Source organism: Macrotis lagotis, chromosome X (genome assembly GCF_037893015.1).
Source record: "Macrotis lagotis isolate mMagLag1 chromosome X, bilby.v1.9.chrom.fasta, whole genome shotgun sequence".
NCBI lineage: Eukaryota > Metazoa > Chordata > Mammalia > Peramelemorphia > Peramelidae > Macrotis > Macrotis lagotis.
In genome coordinates this window covers 185,283,563-185,304,945 of record NC_133666.1, presented here as the reverse complement: position 1 = coordinate 185,304,945, position 21,383 = coordinate 185,283,563, and the positions used below count along the sequence as shown (strand labels likewise).

Below are 21,383 nucleotides of genomic sequence, written 5' to 3'. Positions count from 1 at the left end.
ACTAGTGATGTGGGATTGAAATTCAGGGAAGAGACTGGGACGGGATACATGTGAATCACTGTCATAGAGATGATAATTAAACTAGTAAAGGTTGATAAAGTGTATGTAGAAATTAAAAAGGCCTAAGTCTTAGGGAAAACTCATAATAAAAGGTGTAATATGGATGATAACATAGCCAACAGATGAGACAAACTAATCAAATAGATTAGGAGAGAATGAGGGGAGAGTAGTATCATAAAAACTTAGGACTCGCCAGGAGGAGAGAGTGGTCAATGCAGTCAACTGTACCAGATACTTTAAGAAGAATATGAATTGAGTGAAGAGGTGTTACTTAGCTCCATTGCCCTGCAAAAAAAAAATGATCTGAGAAAAAGAAAATAACAGTTATATTTGGTGATTTAAGATCATTTAGTCACTTTGGAAAGAACAATTTTAGTGGATTGATGTAGTCAAAAACAAATTTATAGAAATGAGGATTAAAAAGAAGTGAAAACAATGGTTGCAGATAGTTTTTTCAAGTAGTTTTGCTGAAAAATATAGGAAAGATAAAGGACAATCTATTAAGAAGACAGTAAGGTATAGTGAAGGGCTTTTTTTTAAGGATGAGGGTGACTTGGGCATATTTGAAAGAAGTAGGGGAAGAATCAGTACAGAAGGAGTGGTTTAAAATTAGGGAATTCTCAAAAGTCCTGCCACTAGGGGCGGCTAGATGGCACAGTGGATACGGCCCTGAAGTCAGGAGTACCTGAGTTCAAATCTGGCCTCAGACACTTAATAATTACCTAGCTGTGTGGCCTTGGGCAAGCTACTTAACCCCATTGCCTTGCAAAAACTAAAAAAAAAAAAAAAAAAAAAGTCCTGCCACTGTCAAATGGCTATCAGAAGTTGATATGATTTTCTTAATAGAAATGACACTAAAGAAGTACATTACTTTCTGCCTTATTGTTATACCCTAAGTACCACTGGGTCTTTCCATATAACAGGTAGTTCAAACCTCCAACTATAAGTGCTATCTTCCTTGAGGAACACTGTGAGAAAAGGGATTGTTTAACTTTTCTATTTTCTATTTCTATTTGTTCAATGCTTAGTATAGTCTGCATTTCAGAAATACTTGCTCTTTTAATTCATTAATTCATTCATCTGGGGATAGGAGAAAGTTGGAGTCACCAAGTTGATCTGTGGAATTAAAAGATCAGGGCAGGGCATCTATTTCCAAAGACAGGATGGTCCTTGAATAGGAAAACTGGAAGCTAGTTATGTTGAGGTAAATCAAACTGAACAAGGTCAAAAGTGACAAGAAAAAGTGAGAGCCAAGGATGCCCATGTCAAATTCCTAAAGGGAAGCAAAGCAAAGTCAAAATATAATGACCAAGACAAGTTTTTACTAATGGTACTTTGATGTTCCATCTTGTTTGGATAGACTTTTCTCCAATCTACCCCCAATCTCTCAACATCTTAAAAGATTGATAGGCTGCTTTATCCAGGACTAGAATGATTATAACAACAACAGTGACATTGTGTTGCTCCAGATCAAAGAAAAATCAATCCTGCTGTGCAATCCTTAACTAGGTCTAAAAGATTAAAAGGTCTGGAAAGAATAGGTTCCATTTAATGAATTAAAATAATTTTTCATGAAAGTCTCACAGGGGTGCTCAGCTAACAGTTCAGAATCTTACTAATATATGTCAGACCTGTGTTTGAGATCCAACTCCACTACTATAACCCTTTGAGCAAATCTCTTAACTTCTCTAAAATTTCTGTATGATAATTTGTTGCTGTTCAGTCATTGACTGAAAAGGTTAACCATTTCCTTCTCCAGCTTATTTTATAGATGAGGAGCTGAGGCAAATAAGGTTAAGTGACTTGCCTAGGGTCACAGAGCTATTAGGTATCCAAGGCTAGATTTGAACACAAGAAAATGAATCTTCCTGACTTCCTAGAACTCTATCCACGGCACCACCAAGTTACCATGTATAATAATTACTGCTAGGATTTATAAAGTATTTAAAGTTTTACAAATATTATCCCATTTATCCTTACAATAAGCCTGAGAGATAGATGCTATTATTAATTCCAGTTTACTGATGCAGAAACTCAGGCACACAGAAGTTCAATATCTTGACCATGGTTATATGACTAGTATGTGTCTAGGGCTGGATTTGAACTCAGGTTTTCCTGACTCCAGGTTCAGCACTCATTGACCCACCTAGGAGCCTCTATTTTAGATTCTCAGGAAGATTAAAGATGAATAAGAACAATCCCAACCTTCATTTAATTTATAATCTAGTAAAAGAACTTAAGTATGTACATGTATAACATAAAACAAACTCTTTTATGTGTAGAAGGAGGTTTGAATAAGATACTAAAAGATTTCAAGAGAAATTCTTCTGGGCAGAAATCACTGAAGATACATTGAATCAAGTGGCTAGGTGGCGCAGTGGATAGAGCTCTGGCCCTGGAGTCAGGAGTACCTGAGTTCAAATCCAGACTAAGACACTTAATAGTTACCTAGCTGTGTGGCCTTGGGCAAGCCACTTAACCTCAGTGCCTTGCAAAATATATATGTATATATATATGTATATATATATATGTATATATATATATATATATATATATATATATATATAGAGAGAGAGAGAGAGAGAGAGAGAGAGAGAGAGAGAGAGAGAGAGAGTCACAGAATTTAAAACTGGAAGGGACTTAATAAATCAGTTAATTTTACAGATAAGAAAAATGAAAGAGGGAAAGGCGATTTGAATCCAGTGAGGGGCAAGAAATTGAATATCCTCAAGCAAAATATACTACAACCATGGAAAGCTAATTATCCTGAAAAGGAGGAGTGTGTGAAGAGAGGGCAGAATATGGTGATTTATATCTAGGCAAGGAGGAAACAGGAAAAGAAAGTAACTGAAATCAGATTGATCCTAAGAGAATAAACTATAAATACCTAGAGCTAATTTCCTTTTTTCCTCCTTTTTGTTTTTTAAAGAGAAAAAAATATAATAAAATTTGAGGGAGGGAAAACTAAATTTTAAATATAGTCATGAATATGAATAAGATGAACTAATTTATAAAATGGAGGAAAGTGATAAAGTGGACTACTTTATCAAAATCAAAGTAGGCTACTTTATCAAAATTCTTTAGCAAAATCCAAAACTTTGCTCTAAAAAAAAAATAGCATTAAAAACAAACTTTCATGCAGAATTTAAAAGAAGAGATTGGACTTGAACTTATTATGCTTTTGCAGAATTTTTTAAAAAATTAAGAGAGACAAATAGGGAAACTATCTTATATATGAAGACCCCAAAGGAAAAAAAAATTAATTAATTAATTTAATTAAATAAGCATGCCACTTATTATTTGGGCATCACTTTGACCATAGCCAAATCACTTAACTTCTCTTGTCTTCACTTTCATTTGTCAAGTGAGGAGATTTAACTAAAGGATCTTTAAAGCTTCTTTTATCTCTGAATTATGAGCCTATAATAAACATTTTAGTAATCTCTGAAGGAGAATCTTTTAAATGTTTTTATTTTATTAATCTTTTATACCATAATTATTTAAAAATATATCCTTCCATCTTCTTTACTCAATGATTCATCCTTTGTTGAATCATTTTAAAATGCCTTATATATATTTGCTAGTATTTGAGATTTTAATTAAATAGCAAAGATTAACTTTTTTTTAACATCTCATAGCACTTTCACAAAAACAGATCACATGTGGGGACATACAAAACTTATAAACAAAGGCAAGAAGCAGACAAATACAGAAAGTAAATATAAATAAAGAAAATGAACTAAAAAGGAGATTGATTAATATTATTCTAAATAATGAGTTGGCCAAAGAACAGGCAAAGTAGGATCAAGGACAATTAGGGAGAATATAAAAGGATTAGAGAAAACTAAGGAGACAGAAGGGAGAATTAGGGAGTAGAATCTAGTAAGGTAGATTCCAGAAGGGTTAAGAGAAGATAGTTGCAGTGAAAAAGCAAGGTAATTATGGAAAAAAAAGGAATAATTAAGCAAATTGTTAGAGTAGATTGTTAGGGAAAACTTTGGTAATCTACTAGAGGTTGGTATAAAGCTGGATGAGGAAGCTTATGGCTGAGGCTGGGGAGTTAAAGAAAAAAAGGAAAAGAATTTGAATAGAGTTTTTAAGTTGTTAAGAAGAAATAATTGGCTATAAGTGGTTTAATTGGGTACTTAGGTTTGTAGTGTAAAAACTCACAAATGCTTCAAATAAAAGGCTGAAAATCTCAACTATTGGAAAGAAGGAAGCTGGTCAATGACTTGATGTTTTTATTTCTGTGACTTATTTATATTTCAGGCTCCCTCCTGGAAAAGAACACCTTTCCATGCTACAGGTTGTTAAGGAAATGAAATATTCCTAAGGAAAATAGCAGTGAATAATCATTGGGAAAAATGGAATCAGAGGGAAATCAGGATGATGGAAAATAGAAAAGAAGAAATTGTCCAGCTGTGCAATTAGAGTTTAAAAAAGATTTGAAGTTTCTCCTTAAGAGGAAAGAATAAATGTTTTAAGATTGAAAAATTGTCAAAAAAGCTATGAGGTGAGAGAATATCTAGTAAAGGTCTGAGGAAGAAGAGAGAACTAGTAGGTGATTTTCTAGGGGGGGAGGCACTGTGACTCAGGGAAAGAAACACTGAAAGATGACCTGATTCAAAACTCACCGTTAGTGTTTGAGGCAGATTTGAATTTAGGAAGATGAGCTTTCCTGATTTTAATGGGGAAATAAAATTTATAAAAAGGAGTTGAAAAGTCGAGCCTGGCATGGTGATAAAGACTGTAGTCAGAAGCTGAAACAGAGAGGAAAATGAAGGATGTCTTGCCTGGGCATGACCCAAAATAGGGGACTCAGAAGGAACTCACCAATGGGAGATGGGTCCTGGAGGGACAAGGAGTTTCCTAAAACTTTCTGGGATTCAGCTTCATCTGTAAAATGCTATTGGTCTAGATGGCCTCTGATATCCTTTCCAGTTCTAGCTCTATGATTCTCTTATCACTCTTAAGGGTATACAGGTAATTATTCGTAAACCAGATAATTGCAGTAGAAAATGACTATGAACTGGCAAGGCTAGAAAAAAGGGAGGTGATAACCAAGATTAGTAAGGAGGTAGTTAAAATTCATCTATCTGTCCTTGACTTCAAGCCTGAAATACCTCCCAGCATAGCATCTCTGTGAATTGGTAGGTTTTGAATGCTAAGTCACTACTAGGGAAATTTGAGGCACTGTAAGATTGGAGAAAGGCAAATACTATACTAGTTTTTGACAAAAAGGTGAAGAGTTGGCAAACCATATGCCAAGTGAGCTTGACTTCAATTTTTTGAGGAAATTGTAAAATAGATCATGAAAGAGATAATTGGTGACCACTTAGAAAGGGAAGTGTTCATTGCAAAGGACCAGTATGTTTCCATCAAGAACAGGTCATGACAGACTAACCTCATTTCCTTTTTTGACAGGATTACTAAACAAGTTGACCTGAAATTCTGTGGATACAGCTTTCTTTAACAAATTTTTTGATAATGTATCTCAGACTCTTCTTGTAGAGAAGATGAACATAAGGATTAGACAAGAGTACAATTAGATGGGTTCAGACTACAATTAGATGGTTAGATGACTGTAATCAATGAACAGTTGTTAATGATTAAACATCAATATGGTAGTTGTCCAGTGAAGTTCCTTAGGGATTTGTACTGGGCCCAGTGCTGTTTAACATTTTTATCAGTGACTTAAAGTCATCAATACCATTTAATCAATATTTCATGAACATAGAGGGCATGCTAAACAAATCTTCAGATGAAATCAAATTGAAAGAGCTAGCTACCAAAATGGATTACTGACTAGGAAGTTAAGGAAGGAAAGAAACAGAAATTCTTTTATTGGATCTTCACACTAACCCTGAGGGAGATAGGTGTTTATTAGTCCTATTTTATAGTTGAGGAAACTGAAACTTGCCTGTGGTTGCACAGCTAGTAATTAATTGAGCTGAAATACAACAGAAACCTACACTTAAGTAATAATGATAATAATAATAATAAATAACCTACTATAATAGTATAAAATATGGAAGGTTATGATTAGATAACAGTTATGAAAATGATCTCAGTATTAGCAGACTTCAAGCTCAATATAAGTGAGCTGTGTGATAGGACAGCTAAGAAAGCTGAAAGGAAGTGCTACTGGGAATAAGGAAGTGAAGATCCTTTTGTATTACAATTTTGTCAGAACTCATCTAAGGGCATAGTGAGGGAGGACATGATGGTTTAAGAAAGATTCTGATAATTTAGAGATCAATTTAGGATGGAGAAGGCCTTGAAGCCAACTCATACAAAGATCAGTTGAAGAAAACAGGCATGCTTAGCCTTAAGAAGAGAAGCCTCAGGGGTAAGAAGTAGGAGAAATCAATCACTTAACACAAATGTATTAAGTACTCACCATGAGATAGGTAAAAATATGAAACTTGCCCTCAAGAAACTTCCATTTTAACGAGGGAGAAAGCGTGCAAACAACTATGAACATTCATAGTACAAATAGGAGGTAATTCTAGAGGGAAAGCACTGGTAATAGGGGACTGGGGAAAGATAGAAAAGTCTCTTAAGAAGTAAGATCACCTTGAGATGATGGAGATCTGTACCTGGTGTATTGAGTGGAGTGAAGAGGGCAAATGTGTTAGAGACTGTAAATGACAAGTCTTGGCAACCAGTTGAATTTGGTGAGTTTTGAAAGAAGTTGAGAATGGCAATAACAGTGGTGAGCTTACAGTAATGGGGTGGGTGGATGGGAAGATAAAACTTTGGATTTGTTGAGTTGAGGTGACTTTGGAAATATAGTTTGAGATGTTCAATGGGTAGTTATGGGAGACTAGAACTCAAGATAGAGAGTAGGTCTGTATAAATTGGAGAATATTTGCATTGAGATTATCTCTGAATTCTTTGGGAGCAGGTGAGATAGTACAGGAAGATAAGAGGGTCCAGGACAGAACTTTGGGACTACTTTCAGTGAGTGGGCTTACCTTGGGAAAAAACAGCAAAGTTGGCCAAGGACCCGTCAGCCAATGAAGAGAACCAGGAGAGAGTAAGCCCTCTTTGGGCTTCAATTTTCCTGTCTATATATCTATAAAATGGAGTTAGGTTAGAAGATCTCTGAGATCTGCTCTAAATTTATCAAACTACAGAAATCAATCCAAGATTGCTTTAGAATTTAGACTATTTCTGGAAGGCCAGTGCTCATTTCATTGTGTCTACTAAGACAAAAGTAATCAAGTCCATGCCACTGTTTAAAGACATAAATTCCTAATAAAATATATAACATAATATTATATAATTATATAACATAAAAGGTGTTTATATAATAAAGCTGAAGATATAAATACCCAATTTAGGAGGAGGACTAGGGAAGAGAGAGAGAGGGAGCATCTAAAGGAATAGGAAATATCTTAACAAACTTTTAGCAAAACTTAAGAGCCTACCTAACTATATGGGGATACTCTTTTCAACCCAACTCCATTTTCAACATCTTCTTTTCAGGGTTGAACCCTTCTTGATCGGCTCTCCAGTTCCTTGATATTTATAGTTTATCCATAAACATGGAGCCAACCTAAATATAAAATAAAAAGTATATGTCTATGTGGGGGGCGGGGTGGAGAGGGAGACAGAGAGTGAGAGGCAAAAAAGCATAGTTGGCTTTGGAGCTTGAGGGTTCTGGGTTCAGGTTCAGACTACATATGTCTGACTATAGGCAAACAGTCTCTGGTCTTCATTTTCTCTTCTGTCAACTAAGCATCTGGATTAGATGATCATGAAGGTCCCTTCTGGTTCTGAAGCGATGAAAAGAATGATTAGACCTGAAATAGTCGTTCTGTATCTGCTTCCTGAAGCAGATGTCATGGATAGCTTGGAAATTTTCTTTTGGGCTTTCCTTTTTAGTGTCCCTTCTGTGTGTCAAGATTTTGAAAAAAGACATTTGAGTAGCTCAGCCCCATTGTACCTTCCCCTCCTCCTTCTCCCTCTCCCCGGATTGGATCTGTCGGAGTCAACTGAGAAGACAACACGTAGATACTAAGAATGGAAGGGATACTTTTTTTTTCTTTTCAGCTGCGGCAAAGAGAAAAGAAGGGGAAAGAAAGCAGGGGAGGAGAGGGCGGAAACGTCCGGGGAGTGAAAGTGAGCAGAGAGGAGGAGAAGGGAGGAGAGAGGGCAGAAAGGAGAGACCGAGAGGGAGAGGGCGACCCTGAGCAAGGGAGGAGGAGGAGGGCAGGCTTACCCGGGGCCACACAATGAATGAGCGGCCCCGGGCCACGGCCTGGGGAGGGGAGGGGAGGGAGCGGCAGGAAGTGGGCGCCCGGGGCAGCCGCCGGGATCCCCGGGGGCGGGCGGGGCCGCGGCTGCCAGGGGCGGGCGGGCGGCTGCCAGGGGCGGGCGGGCTCCGCCGTGCCCGCGCTCCTCCTCCGGCCGCTTGGGCGCTTGAACTTAGTTTGTGCGGGCGTCCGGAAGCCGCCCCGCGGGGCCCAGCGCCGCCCGCGCCGCCGGGACCAGGGCCAGGGCCGGGGCTCGGCCGGGGCCGGGGCCGGGGTCGCGCCGCCCAGGCCCCCGAGCTCGGCGGCGCCGGGGCGATGCCCATCGCGGCGCTCGGCCGGTCGCCCAGCAGCGCCCGGAGCCCGGGGTCCGCGGCGGTGCCGCCTCCTCCTCCTCGCTCCTCCTTCCCCGGCCGCTTCCTCCTCCTCCTCCGCGGCTGCTCCGGGGCTGGGGCCGCTCCCGGGCTCGCGCTCCCGCTCCTGCTCCTCCTCCTGCTGGGAGCCGCCGCCGCGTCCTCCTCCCTCGCCGCCGCCTCCCGCTCGGGCTCCCCGCCGCCGCCGCCGCCGCCGCCCGGGCCCAGGCCGCTCCCGCGCACAGCCGCCGCAGCCCGGCCCGGGGCTCCCGGCGGCTCGCCATGAGCGGAAGCGCCGCCGCCGCCGCCGCCGCCCCCTGCCCGCCGCCGCCCGCCGCCAGCCCGCCGGAGCACGGCCGGCGCCACCGCCACCCGAGGCAGCCGCAGCGCCCCGAGGCCGGAGGAGGGGGCGCCGGGGGCCACGCCGCCTCCGGCCCTCCCGGCCCCGGGCACCAGAGGGCAGCCCCCGGAGCAGGTAGGGGGCGGCGGAGCGGGGCGGGGCCGCGGGGGCGGGGTGGGACGGGAAGCCCCGCGAGTGGAGTCCAGATGTGCAGTCCTTCCGACTCTTCCCCCGGGGCCGGGGAGGCGGCTGCGGGGGCTCCGCGGGGGACGGAAGAGGCTGGCTGCGCGGGGTGGGAAAGAAGGAAAAGAAGCCCATGCGGGGCAGAGCCTCGGCGCCGCGGGCTCCGACCCCGCCAGACTTTGGGGGAGGCAGTGGCCCCGGGACCGCGTCCGAAACTTTGCGGCCGGGGGTCGGGCGGCGCCGAGCCGGGGGGCCCGCGAGCCTCACGTGCCCGGCGCCTCACGCCCCCAGCCTCCACTCGTGAAGGCGAGACTCTGTGGCTTGTGTGAATCCGCAGCCACTTTGTCCGTTTCTGTAAAAAAACAATCCCGTGGAATGACTGTCCCCCGAAATGAGAGCGAGCACGTGCTTTCCAGCGTGACCCCCTCGAGAGCCCCGCGGGCCGCCGCCTCCGACCACCCCTCGAGACCGCGGGGCCGGGAGCCCCGGGAGCCTCCGAGGGGAGGAGTGCGGGGCCCAAGAACAGAAGTTGCTTGTACCCGGCTGGGAGGAAGGAAGTTCGGGAGATTGGACGCCGGGGGAGCGGGGGGGGCCCCGCAGCACAAAGTGGATTGTTCTTTTAGGTTTCGGAGTCATTGTCCTTGTTTTTATCGGGGTGCAGCTTCGAAGGGGAGAGGCTGGAGGAATCTTTTTTCCTTGAGGGGAGACTTATGAGGAGATGCAAGTGAAGGGGAAAAAAATGATTGCAAAAAGTTTACAACAAAAGCAGGGGTGACTTGCCTTTTTAAAAGGGGGAGAGAATGGGACAGAGGAGGAGGTCTGGGTGTTTGATCTGGAGAAGGAATAAAAGTTAAGCGAGTACTAGATTTTTTATCATTTTGGAGGGGTGGTAGACAGTGTGTTGGAGCTGTAGGAGCTCTTTACCAAATTGCTACTTTATGGAGGATTCACAGAAGTCAGTTCTTTAAAAAAGTTCTCTTGCCTCCCTGACGTGGTTCAGTCTCTGTCAGTGCTGAAGATGAAGGAATGATTAGGAAATTCTTTAAATTAGAATCCTGCTGTGCAAGATTTATCAGCTGTTCATTCTGTTCATATATTTGCATTTTGAGTTTCATATAGACAGTCAAAATTTAGGATCTTAAGCTAATTTTCAGATTTTAATAGCCTGATGATAAATTTGCTAATTTGCTAATTTGTCTTAAATCCTAGGGAATCTATGACGAGTGTAGTATTAACAAATGGTTATTAACATTCGATTATGACTTCTATGCAATTATTTACCTATGATGTGTAGTCCTGAAATTTCATTTAAAAAGGAGCTTTCCCTGATAGTCACTTTGGACAGGAAGCTTTGTACAAGCTACAGCTTTAGAACTATTTGTCCTGCATTAGGTATTGATTAGATATATTCATGGTAGGTCTCCCTTTTGAATTACGACATGTATTTCTGAGACTTTAAGAGGGTTGGCTTGATCCATCATTAAATTTTGGACCCATAATGTGTTTTTGAAACTAAAGGTCAATCCACAAGTCATTCCACAAACATTTATTATAAGTGCCTACTGTGTGTCAGTCACTGTGATAGGCGTTGTGGGGATACCAAAAAAAAAAAAAAAGACAGAACAGCCTAACAGTTACTGTTCTGGAAAAATTCTCCTTTTTGAGAAGCTTATTTTATTTGTTACCTTATTTATCACTGTGTTCAATTGAGCTTAGGTTATACTTAAAAGCTGAAAATTTATTACAAAGTTATATGTATGTATGTATGCACACATACCCATATTTATAAATAACTGTCTAGCTGTGCCATGAATTAAAGAGAGAATTTATAAACATACTAAGGTATCTGAGGGAGAGGGAGGAGGAAAAAGGAAGTAGCTTTTTCATATTTCTGAACTTCGTTTTTGAGGAGAAAGTAATTTTTTTTTATTCACATAATTTTTTTCTCTAATGAGAGGGCTGCAATCAGTGAGTATGGTGGTGTTCTAGATAAAACATTCTGGAAACATTTGTCCATTTTGTTAAGGGTTGTTAGTTATTTTGTATCTTTTTTCTTTTTTTTTTCTGGGTGGGAGAGGGAATGGAGAATGGTTAGAGAATCTGTGCCCTCACAGGACTTTTTTAGAAACAATAGCAGAGTGTCTTGACAGCAGTTGGCATGGAAGTGTGATTTTGCTGACTCTGGGTGTAGTGGCATAGCTGAAGTGGTGATTTCTTACTTTTCTCTTTAATAAAATGTTTGAGAAAAGGGAATGGAAAGGTTATTCTTAGGTGCCTTTAATGATATTTAGACAGTTGTTTTCACTTTTCTATAACGAGGAACATAAAAATTAAACTTTCTGTCTGATACTAAAACTAGGAGAAAAAATCATCTAAATATCACATAGTAGATTTGGACACAAGTGGTTCTCATGCTTTTAGTATTCCGATTATTTAGAAATGTTTATGTTGATTGATAATGAACTATAAAGAAGTAAGTTCATTATGCTATAGGAACTGCTTAGGTTCTTGAAGACCTGACTAATGTAATAATGTAAAGAAATAGTGAGTATTTAAGTGCTTACTACAGTCTCCTCAACTTTTGTGGGATATTTTCACCTCTTGGAATGATCTTCTGAACCTACTAATAAGAAAATTAGGATGAAAATGGAAAGAGAACTGATGTGAAAGTCAGGAAAAATTAAGTTCTAGCCTTTGGTCTATAACTATCTAGCAACTACTTTGATTGTGTGGGTGTCATTTTTCTCATCAGTAAAATTAAGAAACTGAATGTCTAAGAATTCTTTTAGCTTTGAAATTGTAGTACTCTTGTGACTACGACCTTGAAGGTACCTCTTAACTCCCAGGTGACCAGATTATGTGAGACTCAAAAAGAGACCTGTACCTGAAACTGAAGTGATGCTGTTGCTCCCTCAGTTACTCTTATGGATGATTTCACTCCTAGAACCTTGGAACTTGCCCAGACATTCTCTGTGGCAAGGCTGATTTCAGAAAGATATCAAAATTTCTTGAATGCAGACTATCTAATAGATATGATTAGGGTGGAGTTGACCTAGAAATATTTAGTTCAAAGGGTAGAATTAAAAACTAGAGGCAGAATTTTAAAAAATCATTACTTAAAAAAATCATTAATTGAAAGTTGGCTATTTAGATGATGGAGACACTTGGATATTTAAGAAAAGTAAGTTTTGAAGTTTTATATTTAAAGCTTTAGGATTTAGGAACTTTGAAATACTTTTTTCAAGGAAGTATTTTGAAGTGTAAGTATATGGAGTTGTTGTTTCCTTCAAATGTGAACTCTATTGGACTATACCCAGAAGGTATTTGTGAATTTATATGAATCATAAAATTTCAGAGCTAGAGATGACCTCAGAGGTTACCTATATTAACTAACTGAAGAATATGTCATTTCTATGGCATCCTCTGTAAGTGGTCCTCTGGCCTATGCTTGAAGATATGCAGTGATGAGGAACTCATTACTTAATGAGGCAACCCATTCCACTTTTCTTATTCACTAAGCTTGTTGAAATAGGTGTTAACATTAGAACCCTCTTGAGCTGAACTCTTTCTTTACCTTTTACTAACTGATCTTAACCCCTTTTGGACTGAGCAGAATATTAATTCCTGTTCCAAATGACAACACTTCAAATATTTTAGTATGTGATTATATTCTGTCCTGTCCTCCCATCCCTCCTCCATCATGAATTTCATTTCTTAAATGAATTTCTTAAAATTTATTAAATATTACAAATAATCTTTTTAAAGACCAAAAAGAAAAAGAATAGGAAAAAATCAGCATAAGTGATCAAATTTCAAAAAGTTTGAAAATATGTTCAGGTTTCAACACATGCATACCTCTTCTGCAAATAGATGGAGCCCATCTCTTTTTTTTTCTTCTAAGTTTTTTTTTTGGCAAGGCAAATGGGGTTAAGTGGCTTGCCCAGGGCCACACAGCTAGATAATCATTAGGTGTCTGAGGTTGGATTTGAACTCAGGTACTCCTGACTCTAGTGCTCCATCCACTGCGCCACCTAACCGCCCCCATCTCTTCTTTTGAGTTATACTTTTTTTTTAAATTTTGCAACATTCAGAGTTGATGTGTGTTTGTGTATGTGTGGAGGTGTACCTTTTTGAAGTTTGAAGTCATTGTATATATATTTTTTTCCTTGACTTTGCTTACTTTGGTCTCATTACTTCATGTAGATCTTGTCCTCTGTATTTATCATGTATCTCATTTCTCACAGCACAATGATTTTTTTATTACATTCATGTACCACAGTTTATTTAGTCATTCACAAATTGATGGGCACATACTTCGTTTCTAATTCTTTGCTCTAACAAAAAAAAAATCCAACATGATTTTCTTCAGGTGAATAATCTTTAGTTTAAGACTGTTTTTCTGTGCTGATTACCATTCTCCTAGATATACTCAAATTTATCAATGTTCTTTCTAGTATGTGACTAGATTAAATTATATATGAAATGTTATATTCAGACAGGGACAGAATTCAGTTGGACTATAACTAACTTTCTCCTAGAACCTGCATCATTGCAATTTTTACCATTGCAATTTGAGATCAAATTAGCTGTGTTACATTAACTCATTCAGTTCTGTTAAAACTGATAGTTCTAACCACGTGCCCTTCACTTGGTATTTGTAAGATTTATTTTATGGACCTAAGTGCTAGGATTTTATGTTAAATATCTTATTTGCTTCAGACTTGCCAGTATCTTAACTAATTTCTAAAAAAAAATTAACTTTAGGCTTTTTGTCATCTCTAGATTGGACAAATATGATCTTTATATCTTTCATTCACCTTCGAAACTAGTTGTGTGAACTTGAGCTTCTTGGCTATAAAATAGGGTCATAATACCAGTGTGTAGTGCATGTTTCCTAGAATTAATAGGAGGTTCAAATAGAATAATTTTTGTAAAAGCATTTTGCAAATTGTAAGGCACCATATCATTGTCAGTTATTACCACTTCGTTTTTTCTTTTTCCAACTCATTGATAAAAAAGATGGTTCTCACTGAATTTTCCGATTCTTGGCATTTTCATTGACATTTTCCTATCCCTGGAATTCTCTCCCTCTTCTTTTCTGACACTTGGCTTTACTATTTCCTTCAAGTTCCCACCTAAGGATATCCCAAATGAGGATGTCCTTATTCTAAGCATAAGAAGCCTTGCTGATTTCCCTCAGTGGTAGTAAATTACTTTTCCTTGGTCATAATATCTTTCTCAATCCAACAGACTGAATTTCTCAAGAGCAGAGGTGATTTTTTTTTTTACTTTCTTCATACTGTCGAGACTTAGAACAGTGCCTCTGTACATAATAGGTGTTGAATAAATGCTTTTAACTTGATCAGTAAACCATATTTTTTTCTCATTTTTTTTCATTCTTCCTGTTTGGGCCATTCACAGACAGAAGAATCAGAAATAATTTTTACATCAGTAATGTTTTCCTGTTAGTTAAAATGCAATATAAAGGACATCTCCAAAGACTTGGAATTGTGCTGAGATTTTGTATTTCATTACTTATGGAATTATTTGGTATTCACCGTTCTTGGAGCACTAGTTTAAAAAATAAGATAAGGTGGTCATCTTCTTAATAATTAGTTATGCACTTTTTGTTTTGGAGCCACAGCAGTGCATGGAATTTGCCTTTTAAAAAAATTACAACTGAAATACTTCCTGCCATTGCTCACAGATCTTCAGGAACAAGTTTACTAATCATATTTATAGGTTCATTCAATGCCCTGAAATGTAATTTATCTAAGTAAAGGTTTTAGTTCCCATTTGAATCTTCTTGCTGTATCCTTTTTCAATGTAAGTATTAATCTCTCAGTTAGAATTGAGTTCTCCTTTTCCATTGTAATGTGTTACCATTAACCCATTCCTTCCATGCCTTTGGGCTTATCCTATTCTTGGTATTCAGTTTATATGCTGCCAAGTCTAGGTCAGTGGAGCTTAGCATGGGACCCAGGACAAATTCTAGAATAGATTGTTAAAATAGCTAGTTTGTGAGACTATTTGCTTATATATGTTTCTGGTCACAGAATGATTCATTGAATTTTCTTCCTGAGAAAGCTGATCATCTCTTATGTGTAGTTTGTATATATTGGTGTTGAGTAAACATTAGTATTCTTTCTTTTAGATAATACTGTATTTTCTTAGTTTTTTTTAAATAAGATATTGTCCATTCAAAATGAGATAGTAGTTGTCATATGTTTTACTATGTTATTTTCTTTTATTTTAAATTTTTTAGTGGTGATTTTTTTTGAAGGCCTCCATTACACCGATGCAAGAGGATTTAGGAAAGATTTGGGTAGGAATCCTAGAAAAAAGTTAGAGGGGGTTTGAGTAATAGAGGGAATAGCCTTATTGAAGTACTAATGCATCTGATGTCAAAAGAAAAATTTAAATTTTTATGTCTCTCTTTTTTGGTTAGTAGCTTTTAAATACCATGGTCTTGGGGCAGCTAGGTGACACCTCTATCAGGTGGATAGAGCACCAGCCCTAGAGTCAAGAATACCTGAGTTCAAATCTGGCCTCAGACACTTAATAATTGCCTAGCTGTATGACCTTGGGCAAGTCACTTAACCCCATTGCCCTGCAAAAAATAAAAATAAAAAAATACCATGGTCTTGTCTTATTAAGGAATAAATAAAAAGTTTTTATCTAAAAATATCAAAAGTTCATTAGTTAGCTTTAGAAATAAGAGATGAACTAAGTATTTTTTTCACATAGTATATTGTGGAGGAGTATATATTGAATAGCTCCACTTGCCTTAGAATATTTGTCCTTTGATGGGAGATTCTTTTATTTTTATGTCTTAGTTGGCATTTAATAAATGTTAAATAAATGTTAAACTCTGTTTAAAACAAAGCACTGATTATAAAGCAGCTGTGCTCCCAAGGCATTAATGGATGGTGACCACAAAAGATAGACATTATTAGATTATAATATGTAATATTCATAAATGTGAATTGTTGCATCAGTAACAAATTGTTAAGAAGAGTGGTAATTATAACAGCAACAATAACATCTGTATAGTATGCCAGATACTATGCTAAGTGCTTTAAAATTGTCTTATTTGATCCTCATAACAGTCCTAGGAAGTAGGTATCATTGTTATCCAGTTTTACAGTTGAGAAAACTGAGGCAGACAGTAGTTATGTGACTTGCCCAGGATCACAAGCTAGTATTTAGAATAAATTTTATTATTAATCATAACTATTAATATTAAATATATTTATATTGTCAAATATAGTTAATATTCATTTGCATAATAGTAATAGAATATATTTTATTTTCTCAAAAATAAAATATTTTCTCAAAATTTTCTCATCTTTATTCTTACAACACGTCTGTAATGTAGCTAGTAAAAGTTTTATTTAACCCTGTTTTACTGAGATTGGATGTGTTCCATCCACCCCCAGTAAGATTGGAGCTTTGGTCTTCTAATTCAAGATCCAATGGCCTTCCATCAGCAACTCTTTGCACATTATAAATGAAGCAGCTTGACTCCAGGGCCAGTACTCTATCCACTGTACCACCTAGCCGCCCCTAAATGAAGCAGCTTGAGAAATATATGTCACATATAAAGAATATTCTTTGATTTTGATTTTGATTCTTTAATTTTTTGTGCCTATCATGACTTTTTCTTGGCATCAAAAAAGTCATTTGATATATTTGTGGGGATAGCAATGTGGTGTCATGAGCTAATTTGATTCAATATTTTTTTATTTTTGGAGAAACAAACTGACAGTCATTTTAGAAGTGACATTTCATTTGAGTTTTGAAAAAAACAGAATCCATTTCTTCATCTTTATACATAGAAATGAATTGAACAATTTATCTTTTTACCTTCTGATTTATGAATATACCTATAGACTATGACTTTGATAGCTTAATTGCTGGGGATGTCAGGAAAACTTGAGTTCAAATCCACCCTTAGACACTAGTTGTGTGACTATGAACAAGTTCTTTAACTTCTGTCTCCCTCAGTTTCTTTAGCTGTAAAATGACGATAACAGCACCTCCATCCTAGAGTTGGGTCAGATGAGATATTTGTTAAAAAAAATGCTTAGTACAGTGCATGAGGTAGATGCTGTATGAGCTTTCATTTCCTTTCTCCCCTTATCCTTGATTTATTTTCCTCTTGGATTTTGCTCTACTTCTTCTTTAACATCATACCATTCTCTCTCTCTCTCTCTCTCTCTCTCTCTCTCTCTCTCTCCTCCTCCTCCTCCTCCTCCTCCTCCTCCTCCTTCTTCTTTTCTTATCTCTGTCTCCCTCTCTGTGCCAGCTTATATATTACAAAAGCTTGCCAAGAAATTATGATTTCTAGTCTAGAAATTACTAGATCAAGACATGATATTTCTCAAAGCATTGGTTTTGATATTTAAAGACCATCAAAAACACTTAGAAAAAAAAGGTATTTAAACTCTGGTTACATTTCATTGAGAACAAAATAGTAATTGTGAGTAAAATTTTTAACTTTCTTGGTTTAACAGAATGGTGAGTATCACATACAACTGGAAGGGACTTGAGGAATAATTTCATCTAATTTTATAACTAGGGAAAATGAGACCTTGAGAATTGAAACCCATGTTCATGAAGCTATTAATTAGGAGCAGAACTAGGAGCTATGGGGTAAATGTTACAAAGAGATACATTTAATGGCGTTGTGTAAGAAGAACTTCATTACAATTAGAGCTATTCCAAAGTGGGTTAGGTTGCTCTAGAGGTAATAGTTCCTTTCACTGGAGGCTTTGAAGCAAAAGTTAGATTATCACTTATCTATGTTATTGAGGGGACTCTGGTTCATAAATAACTTAGACCAACTTTTCCAGTTCTTAAATTCCATTCTGATAATAACAGTAGTAGCAAGAACTAGCATTTATAGAGCACCTTAAGTTTTACAAAATATTTTACAAATACTATGTCATTTGATCTCAAAACAATCTTTGGAGATAGGTACGGTTCTTAAGTTCAAATAAGAAATCTGAGGTACACAGTGACTTGCCCAGTGTTACACACTTCTAAATGAGGCCAAATTTGAAATCAGTTCTTCCTGATTCCAGATCTAGCATTCCATCTGCCATGCCACTTCACTGTGTCATCGAATTATTTGTCTTATGCTTTTCAAAATTATATCATCAAAAATGTATGTTGTCTTCATTAGATGGAATGTAAACTCCTTGAGATCTGGTTCTATCTCCCTTTTCTGTTTACATTCCCTGTACTTAATACGGTGCTTGGCATTATATTTAAGTGCTTAAATCCTTTTCATTCACTCAGAAATGGTATTTTTAATAAAGCACCCTACTTATCAAGTTTTTGTACGTGTCTGGGTATGAAAGGCATGTTCCACTGCCTTGTCTAAATGTGTCTCAAGGGAGGCATTGATAGATATTTCAGGAATCTTGCCCATCTCTCTGAGTTCAAATCTAGACTTAGGCACTTCTTAGTGTGTGACTCTGGACAAGTCACCCAATCCCTATTTGCCTCAGTTTCTTCAACTGTAAAAAAAATATCTACCTCCCAGGTTATTGGTTTCAAATGAGATAATGTTTGGAAAAAATGTAACGCAATGCTGGCACACACAAATCAAAGCTTCTTTTCTTCCTCACTTCCTTTCCTCTCCAAGGGAGGCTCTGATTCATGCTTTGAAGGGGGTGTGGGGAGTAGGAGAAGGACCATGAAACACTCTAGTCTCTGAGAGGAATACTGGATTAAAATTAATCTATAGTAGTGCCCCCCTTCAGTTTATTTTTTTATTATTCTAGGTTCAAAACAAAAAGCATTGCCTGGTGCTGCCTTTTAAAGGGAAGGAGAGTCATCCCAAATTTATACCAGCAGGTATAACTCCGTCCTTTGAAACTCTGTTTACACAAAAGACCATGCCGTGGAATAGCGAGTAGATCCATTTATCTAAGCAGGAAACCAGGGACGTGTTGAAGAGCTGGCTTCCCCTACGAATTTATGAAGTCTTTCTCTCTGTGTGCGTCTGTAGCTGGCCTGAAAGAGAGTCTGACACAATTTGTGTCTCTTCAAAATTCTTTCACTAACTCTGCCCCTCATGCAAATCCACAAATCTGTAGCTTTTGTCAGCAGTCTCTCTGGCAGTCTGGAGTCTGCTGCATTCAAAACACTCCAGTTTGAAAACCTGAGTTAGAGTCAAGTGAGCATTTTTAGCACACTACTTTAACAAAAGAAAAAAAAAGCCTTATTAATTTCAAATTTTATTTACCCTTTATTTTTTATATAATTTTACTTTTTTAATTAACAAATATTAATTTTCCCACATTCCTGCCCATTTCCATTGTCTTTATTTTTAAATAGTTATTTTATCTACTATCATATACCTTTCCTTGCCAAATTTCTAAGAATTCAGAAAAATAAAAGTTAGAAATGTCCCCCAAGTACAAAGGGAGAAAACAAATTTGTTCATGGGGAAAATGGGAACAATCTTTGTTACAGAGAAAGCTGAATCACTTCAAACACAGAAGAAAGGCCAGTTGTAAAATGTTTTTCTATATACCTTGTAAATTAAAATATAAGCAAAGTTAAATGGATAATTATTTGCTTTACATAAAAATTCATTTTGAAAATTTATTCCCAATAGGATTTGCTGACCCACTTATCTGGCCCTGTATTGTCAAATACATTTAATTTTTATCATTATCTTTTGTTTCTATGTAATCTTCATTTCCAAATATATCTATTTCCTTCCCTTTCCAGTGAGCCAGCCCTTGTAATAATAATAATAATATTTTTTTTAAAAAGTAAGAAAAGGGGGCAAAAATTTGGTAAAACCTACAAGAAAGAAAGGAACACATTTTCTCATATATTTCAGGGACAAGGTTGGCCATTTTTAAAGTCTGATTTATATGCTACTTTCCAGACCCACCTATTATATACAGATGTTCTGGAAAATGGGAAAAAATCCAGATTCTAAAGAAGAAAGCCTATCCTGAAGGGCTTCAAGATAAAGTATGCATTTATTATTTTTCCAGAAATTAAAAATTGAATAGATTAAAATAATTCACTTTAATATTGTTTAATGGCATTGGATGATGACTATTACTCCCCATTTTTATAGTTAGAGATTTTTGACAGAAGGTCTAAATCTAAGTTCTTATGAGCTAAAAGATTGGGTTGTAAATGTATGTATATATGATGTGTGTGTTTCTGTGTATATTTATATATATACAAATATAGAGAGATGTTCACATGCATACCTTGCAGGGTTGTTATGAGGCTCCATGTAAATGTTAGCTTCTATTTATTAATATTATTTTGACTTTGGTGGAAGAACTATGATTTGTTAACAGTAAATACTATATCCACATAAGTTTATTGCTTTTGGAGCATTTAAATAAAATAAATGTTGTCTTGCCCAACATGTTCCTCAGTTACAATGTAACTATATAATTCTATCCAGAATATTCAGTACCACCATTATCACTGCTAAAACTTCTCTTTTTAAATGTTTTCTAAAGTATTGCCATTTTCCTTACATTGTAGCTTCTTTATCTAGGATCAGGAAATAGACCAATAGCTAATAGTTGACTTAAAAGTCAGAAATAAAAAGGCAACTTCATTAAAATGAACAAAAAAATTATAAGGAAAAACCTGTAGGATTGAATAAACCCTGTTCTTGACTTTGGTACAAAGCTTCATAATATGATGGTTATTCTAAAAAGTCTTGAGAAAAATTTCCTAATAAATGAAGCTGTTGAGTCCATTTTCATTTTCAAATTTCAAACCCCATTTGGGTTTGTGGTTACCATTCCTTCTCTAGCTCATTTTATAGATGAGAAAACTGAGGCAAAGGGGTGAAGTGACTTGCCTAAGGTCACACAGCTAGTAAGTATCATAAGGCTTGATTTAAAGTCAGGAAGATAAGGCTTCCTTACTCTTGGGCCTCAGCCTTCTATTTGTGAAAACAGCTATTACTAATTAAGCTACCACTAGGATAAGAACAATGAATACAAAGGGCTATCTCTTAATTTGATGAATATTAATAAATATAATTTAGGTCAGGGCTCTCTAAAAGCCCTAAAGCTCTCTAAAATGTAGCTCCCGCAGTGCAATTTTATGCAGCTTCCTGTGGGTTTATTAAATGCTTTAACAAACAAACCCAAGCTAGCACAGAGTTCTCACTAAAATGGCAAATCAAAA

General features: G+C 37.6%; 1 protein-coding gene across 5 annotated transcripts in view; it reads left to right on the top strand.

Annotated features, from left to right (window-relative positions):
* The window catches only part of RNF38 (ring finger protein 38), a 242,399-nt gene that overhangs the window by 25,071 nt on the left and 195,945 nt on the right, over positions 1–21,383 (top strand). Inside the window, exon 1 of one of the 5 annotated variants that reach the window (XM_074200442.1) lies at positions 9,044–9,146. The exons of the other annotated variants lie outside the window; for them this stretch is intronic. The gene's annotated coding sequence lies outside the window, so the exon portion shown is untranslated. Of the gene's footprint in view, positions 1–9,043; positions 9,147–21,383 lie in introns of those variants that run through there. 5 annotated transcript variants of the gene reach the window in all.